We start from the raw sequence: 8,147 nt of genomic DNA on the forward strand, positions 1-8,147 counted from the left end.
GAGAGTAGACAGGAGTACAGGGAGATGCAGCGTAAGGTGAAGGTAGAGGTAGCAAAGGCCAAACAAGAAGCTTATGATGACTTGTATGCTAGGTTGGACAGTAAGGAGGGAGAGACTGATCTATACCGGTTGGCAAGACAGAGAGACAGAGATGGGAAGGACGTGCAGCAGGTTAGGGTGATTAAGGATAGGGATGGAAGTCTATTGACAGGTGCCAGTAGTGTGATGGGAAGATGGAAAGAGTACTTTGAAGAGTTGATGAACGTGGAAAATGAGAGGGAACAAAGACTAGAACAGGGGACTGTTGTGGACCAGGATGTAGCAAAGATTAGTCAGGATGAAGTGAGGAGGGCATTGAAGAGGATGAAGAGTGGAAAGGCAGTCGGTCCTGATGATATACCTGTAGAGGTATGGAAGTGTCTAGGAGAGGTGGCGGTAGAGTTTCTGACTGGGTTGTTCAACAGGATCTTAGATAGTGAGAAGATGCCTGAGGAATGGAGGAGAAGTGTGCTGGTGCCCATTTTTAAGAACAAGGGAGATGTGCAGAGTTGTGGCAACTACAGAGGAATAAAGCTGATGAGCCATACAATGAAGTTATGGGAGAGAGTAGTGGAAGCTAGACTAAGGGCAGAAGTGAACATTTGTGAGCAGCAGTATGGTTTCATGCCAAAAAAGAGTACTACAGATGCAGTCTTTGCTTTGAGGATGTTGATAGAGAAGTACAGAGAAGGCCAGAGGGAGCTGCATTGTGTTTTTGTAGATCTGGAGAAAGCTTATGACAGGGTGCCCAGAGAGGAACTGTGGTATTGTATGAGGGAGTCTGGAGTGGCAGAGAAGTATGTTAGAACGGTGCAGGACATGTATGAGGACTGTAAGACAGTGGTGAGGTGTGCTGTAGGTGTGACAGAGGAGTTCAAGGTGGAGGTGGGACTGCATCAGGGATCAGCTCTGAGCCCTTTCTTGTTTGCCATGGTGATGGACAGGCTGACAGACGAGGTTAGACAGGAATCTCCATGGACTATGATGTTTGCAGATGACATTGTGATCTGTAGTGAGAGCAGGGAACAGGTGGAGGAGAAGCTAGAGAGGTGGAGGTTTGTCCTGGTAAGGAGAGGAATGAAGGTTAGCCGCAGTAAGACAGAGTACATGTGTGTGAATGAGAGGGAGCCAAGTGGAATAGTGAGGTTAGAGGGAGAAGAGATCAAGAAGGTGGAGGATTTTAAGTACTTAGGCTCAACAGTCCAGAGCAATGGAGAGTGTGGAAAGGAGGTGAAGAAGCGTGTCCAGGCAGGATGGAACGGGTGGAGGAAAGTGTCAGGTGTGATGTGTGATAGAAGAGTTTCAGCTAAAATGAAGGGAAAGGTGTACAAAACTGTGGTGAGACCAGCGATGTTGTTTGGTCTAGAGACAGTGTCACTGAAGAAAAGACAGGAGACAGAGCTAGAGGTAGCAGAGATGAAGATGCTGAGGTTCTCTCTGGGAGTGACCAGGAAGGATAGGATCAGGAATGAGTACATCAGAGGGACAGCACATGTTAGAGGTCTTGGAGATAAAGTCAGAGAGGCCAGACTGAGATGGTTTGGACATGTCCAGAGGAGAGATAGTGAATATATTGGTAGAAGGATGCTGAGTTTTGAACTGCCAGGCAGGAGGCCTAGAGGAAGACCAAAGAGGAGGTTTATGGATGTAATGAGGGAAGACATGAAGGTAGTTGGTGTGAGAGAAGAGGATTCAAAGGACAGGGCTAGATGGAGGAAATTGATTCGCTGTGGCGACCCCTGAAGGGAAAAGCCGAAAGGAAAAGAAGAAAGAAGGCTGCCAAAGTGACGAATAGTGATTGTGTTGTATGCAATGGGGCCTAGACCTATTTTACAAGTAGTTCCTGCAGTTATTCCAGAACAATGTGTATTGGAGGTCATGACTAGTACTAATCCTAATGCAAATTGTAACAAGTGGGATTATGTCTTCCCAGTCACCACTACTGATAAGGAAAAACCATTATTCTCTAAAAAGGTTGCACACGGTAATTTTACTTGTATCAATGTAACTGGACTTGGAAAACGATTAGGAAATCGCTCTGAAATTTCATGTAAAAAAGTCATTACAGTACCTGGAATTTTCAGACCAGTAGCTAGGGCTGACATTTGGTGGTGGTGTGGAGACGACAGACTTTTTGACAGACTGCCACACAATTATACAGGAGCCTGTGCTCTTGTTACATTGTTGATACCGGTTTCAATTTATCAAATGTCTGCTAATAGAGTTGCTGCGTTAGCTGATAGAGGGGATTTCCCAGTAATACGTAAACAAAAACGTTCACTACATAATAATGATCCCACTTATATTGATGCCATTGGTGTGCCACGTGGGGTTCCCGACGAATACAAATTAGCCGATCAGGTAGCAGGAGGATTTGAGTCCTTGTTTTGTTGGTGGTGTACGATTGACAAGAACGAAGACAGGATCAACTACATCCACTATAATTTTCAAAAACTGGGGAACTGAACACAGAGTGGGTTTGAGGCTGTTTACAATCAGCTATCAGCAACCCCCCCTAATGACATTTCAGAATAGAATAGCCGTGGACATGGCGGAGAAGGGAGGGGTTTGCTCTGTTTGGGGAGGGGTGTTGCACTTTCATCCCCAAGAACACAGCTGCTGACGGAAGCCTCACCAAAGCTATAGAGAGACTTAGGACTCTCAATATCAAAATGAAGGAACACTCTGGTGTCGACACGTCCATGTGGGATTCATGGATGAAAAACTCCCTCTTTGAGGAAGAAACTCCGGGCAGGACCCAGACTCTTTTTTGGGTGGCCATCGGCCTTGACTGGTTGGGTGGAAAAGAAATAAAAGGAAGATAAGTACAGGGCAATAGAAAGAGAGACAGAGAGAGAATGGCAGATAAGCTAGACAGAGTCAGTGTCTTTATGGTTATAGTTAGACAATTTGATGCTGGCACTGAATTGGGGACAAGAAAGTCCGACTGCGTTCACCGACTCCTGGGTTGTTGCCTTCAATACATGTTCTCCATCATGTAGATGGTAAATTCAAGGTGCAATTACAGCTTCATGGATGACTGTATGGTGGCAGCAGAAGAAAGGCAGCAGGACCCAGCCAATGGATAGATTAGGGGTGGTACTGGTGGGCTTGGAGGAGCAGGTTAACAGCAGATGGTCCACAGCGGATGAGCTGATGACGGGTGGAACAGTATGGTGGACACGGAGGAAGAAAGGCGGCAGGACCCTTGTCGATGGTTAGGTGAGGGGTGATACTGGTGGGATGGGTAGAGCAGGTCCACAGAAGATGGGCGGATGAGGGGTGAACCTGAGAAAACCTGTAAGGACATAGAGCAGAGAGTCCAGGGAAGAAGTTGAGTGTGATTGGAATGTGATTGTAGACTTGGAGAGTGAGGTTGGAGGGGAGGAGGAGTAACAGAGATGGTCAGAGAAGGAAGAGGAGAGAGGAGCTTAGTGAGCCTGGATGTTGACTCTCTAGCAGTGTAGGTCTATAAAAAAACAAAACAAAAAAACGTAGCAGCCTAAGTTGCCATCCATCCATCCATCTTCCACCGCTTATCCGGAATCGGGTCGCGGGGGCAGCAGCTTCAACAGGGAGCCCCAAACTTCCCTTTCCCCAGCCACAACCACCAGCTCTGACTGGGGGATCCCAAGGCGTTCCCAGGCCAGTGTTGAGATATAATCCCTCCACCTGGGCCTGGGTCTGCCCCGAGGTCTCCTTCCAGCTGGACGTGCCAGAAACATCTCCCTAGGGAGGCGTCCCGGAGGCATCCGCACCAGATGCCCAAACCACCTCAACTGACTCCTTTCCACGTGAAGGAGCAGCGGCTCTACTTTGAGCCCCTCGCGAACAGTAGTGTTTCTCACCTTATCTCTAAGAGAGACACCAGCTATCCGCCTGAGAAAGCCCATTTCAGCCGCTTGTATCCGCGATCTCATTCTTTCGGTCATGACCCATCGCTCATTACCATAGGTGAGGGTAGGAACGAAGATTGAACGGTAGATGGAGAGCTTTGCCTCTCGGCTTAGCTCCCTCTTTGTGACAACAGTGCGGTAAAGCGACTGCTGCCCCAATTCTCCGTCCAATCTCACGCTCCATTGTTCCCTCACTCGTGAACAGGACCCCAAGATACTTAAACTCCTTCACTTGTGGAAGGACCTCATTCCCCACTTGGAGAAGGCATTCCACCAGTTTCCTGCTGAGGACCATGGCCTCAGATTTGGAGGTGCTAATCCTCATCCCCACCGCTTCAAACTTGGCTGCAAACCGGACCAGTGAGCGCTGCAGGTCACAGGCTGATGACGCAAACAGGACCACATCATCTGCAAAAAGCAGTGATGCAATCCTCAGGCCACCAAACTGTAAAGCCTCCTCACCACGCCTCGATATCCTGTCCATGAAAATCACAAACAGAATTGGTGATAAAGCGCAGCCCTGGCGAAGGCCAACAGCTACTCGGAACAAGTTCGACTTAGTGCCGAGAACCCGAACCTAGCTCTCACTTTGGGCATACAGGGATTGGATGGCCCTGAGGAGAGGCCCCCTCACCCCATACTCCCCGCAGTACTTCCCACAGTATATCCCTGGGGACACGATCATATGCCTTCTCCAAGTCTACAAAACACATGTAGACTGGATGGGCATACTCCCAAGCCCCCTCTAGGATCCCTGTGAGAGTAAAAAGCTGGTCCGTTGTTCCACGACCAGGACGGAACCAACATTGTTCCTCCTCAATCTGAGGCTCGACAATCGGCCGGACCCTCCTTTCCAGGCATCTTGGAGTAAACTTTCCCAGGGAGGCTGAGGAGTGTGTGATGCCCCTGTAATTGGCACACACCCTCTGGTCCCCCTTTTTAAAAAGAGGAACCACCATCCCACTCTGCTACTTTTTCGGCACTGTCCCAGACTTCCACACAATGTTAAAAAGGCGTGTCATCCACGAAAGCCCCTCAACAACCAGAGCCTTCAGCATTTCCGGGCGAATCTCATCAACACCCGGGGCTTTGCCACCGTGCAGTTGTTTAACTACCTCGGTGACTTCGCCCCGAGAGATTGACTCTGATCCCCCATCATCCTCCAGCTCTGCCTCTGCAACAGAGGACGGGTCAGTTGGGGTAGTTGGATTCAGGAGTTCCTCAAAGTGTTCCTTCCACCGACCGACAACCTCCTCAGTCGAGGTCAACAGTGTCCCATCTTTGCTGTATACAGCTTGGATGGTTCCCCGTTTCCCCCTCCTGAGGTGTCGGACAGTCCTCCAGAACAACTTTGGTGCCATCCGATAGTCCTTCTCCATGGCCTCTCCGAACTCCTCCCACACCCTCTGTTTTGCCTCCATCACAGCCGAGGCTGCAGTCCTTTTGGCCCGTCGGTACCCTGCAACTGCTTCAGGAGTCCCCAGGGACAACATGCCCCTGAAGGCCTCCTTCTTCAGTCGGACGGCTTCCCTGACCACCGGGGTCCACCACGGTGTTCGAGGGTTACCGCCCCTTGAAGCACCCAAGACCTTGAGACCACAGCTCTCAGCTGCAGCTTCAGCAATGGAAGTTTTGAACATCGAAAATTCAGGTTCAATGCCCCCAGCCTCCACAGGGATGCACGAGAAGCTTCTTCGAAGGTGTGAATTGAAGGCCTCACGGACAGAGTCCTCCTCCAGATGTTCCCAGTTCACCCGCACTACTCGTTTGGGCTTACTAGGTCTATCCAAAGGTTTCTTCCGCCAACAGACCCAACTCACCACCAGGTGGTGATCAGTTGACACCTCTGCCCCTCTCTTCACCCGAGTGTCCAAAACACACGGTTGAAGATCAGATGATACGATCACAAGATCAATCATTGACCTCCGACCCAGGGTGCTCTGGTACCAGGTACACTTATGAGCATCCTTGTGTTCGAACATGGTGTTAGTGATGAACAATCCATGACTAACACAGAAGTCCAACAACATAACACCGCTCGGGTTCAGATCAGGGAGGCCATTCCTCCCAATCACGTCCCTCCAAGTGTCTCCATCATTGCCGACGTGTGCGTTGAAGTCTCCCAGGAGAACAATGGAGTCCCCTGCAGGGATCCCGTCAAGGACCCCATTTAGGGGCCCCAAGAAGGCCGAATACTCTGAACTGATATTTGGTGCATATGCATAAACAACAGTCAGAGTTCCCCCCCCCCCCCCCCCACAGCCTTAAGGCGTAGGGAAGCGACCCTCTCATCCACCGGGGTAAACTCCAACACAGCGGCGCTCAGCCGGGGGCTTGTGAGTATCCCCACACCCGCCCTGTGCCTCACGCCTGACGCAACTCCTGAGTAAAACAAGGTCCAACCCCTATCCAGGAGTTTGGATCCAGAACCGAGGCTATGCGTGGAGGTAAGCCACCCATATGGCAGCGCACCCGACCCCATCGGTCTGCCCTGCGGGTGGTGGGTCCACAGGGGTGGGAAGAATCCACGTTGCCTTTTCGGGCTGAGCCCAGACGGGCTGAGCCCAGACGCTCGCTGGCGGGCCCTCCGTCCAGGCCTGGCTCCAGACGTGGGCTCCGGGCTTCCTCCGGACAGGGTCACATTTTTCTCTTTTCCGTTTTTCATGGGATCTTCTGAACCATTCTTTGTCTGGCCCTTCAACCTGAGACCTGTTTGCCTTGGGTGACCCTACCAGGAGTACAAAACTCCCGACAACATAGCTCCCAGGATCCTTAGGGCACACAAACCTCTCCACCACGATAAGGTGATGGTTCCTTGGAGAGGCCTAAGTTGCCTTAATTGTAAAAAAAATTTTTTAAAGAAATGTTTTAAGTCTAGTCTTGAATAATGAGAGGGTGTTTGCCTCCCAAACTGAGGGAGGTGGTGGTTCCACAATGGAGTGGCTTGATAGCCAAAGGCTCTAGTCCCCGTCCTACTTTTGTGTATTCTAGGAACCACCAGTAGACCAGTATGTTGAGGGCGTAATGCTCTACAGTAGATGGATTATATGGAACTAAAAGTTCCTTCAGATAGGTCGGTGCCTGGCCATGAAGGGCTTTGTAAGTGAGGAGGAGTATTTTAAAATTTATCCTAGCTTTTACAGGAAGCCAGTGCAGAGAAGCTAACACAGAAGAAATATGGTCCTGGGTACTGGTCCTGGTCAGAACACGGGCAAGCAGCCTTCTGGATTAGTTGAAGTGTCTTCAGTGACTTTTTGGGGTCAGCCTGAAAAAAGTGGGTTACAGTACTCTAGACTGGAAGTAATGAAAGCATGAATTAATTTCTCATCATCATTCAACAGAAAGCCCCTGAAAAAAGTGAGTTACATTAATCTAGTCTGGAAGTGATGAAAGCATGGATGTCACAGTTGGGCGTGGCTTGTTCCTGTTGCTGCACCCCAGTCCGAGTCTGCTCCTTTTGCTGCATGCCAGTCCGAGTCTGCTCCTATTGCTGCACCCTAGTCCGAGTCCGCTCCTGTTCCTGCACCCCGGCTTGAGTCTGGTCCTGATCCTGCACCCCAGCCCCAGTCTGATCCTGATCCTGCACCCAAGCACCAGTCTGGTCCTGATCTTGCACCCCAGACCCAGTCTGATCCTGCACCTGTTCCTGACCCTCCCTGGGACCGTTTATGGGACGTCGGAGGCTGTCCCATGAAAAGGGGGGGCTACTATCACGGTTGGGCGTGGCAGTGCTGGTGTGTGGCAGGGAGAGGCCAAGCTTGTGGGTGGAGCCATGGCTCCACTCCTGTTGGTCTTCTCCACACCTGAGACTCATCCACACACCCGTTCTGATCGTCACACCTGAACTTGTTTTGGGCTAATGACCATAAGGCTTTTTAAGCCTGGCTAGATGAGAGCTCGGTGCTGGTTCCTGAGAGAGGGAGAGCGAGCAAGTTTGGTTCCTGTAAGTCTGTTCTGTTTTTCTGCCTTGGTCTGACTGAGTCTTTGTTGCATCTTGCCCGTGTAGTTTGTTTTTTTATTAAAGCTATGGACAAAATGGAGTCTGCGGTGTTCCGCATTTGGGTCCAAACCCCTACCTTCATGCCAATGGATTAATCTTTCCTCATCATTCTGTTTTAATATGCCCGATTCCTAGCAATGTTTCGGAGATGGAAAAAGGCCGTTCTAGAAACCTGTTTTATCTGTGTGTTAAATGACAGATCCTTGTCAAAG

Source organism: Antennarius striatus, chromosome 14 (assembly GCF_040054535.1).
Source record: "Antennarius striatus isolate MH-2024 chromosome 14, ASM4005453v1, whole genome shotgun sequence".
NCBI lineage: Eukaryota > Metazoa > Chordata > Actinopteri > Lophiiformes > Antennariidae > Antennarius > Antennarius striatus.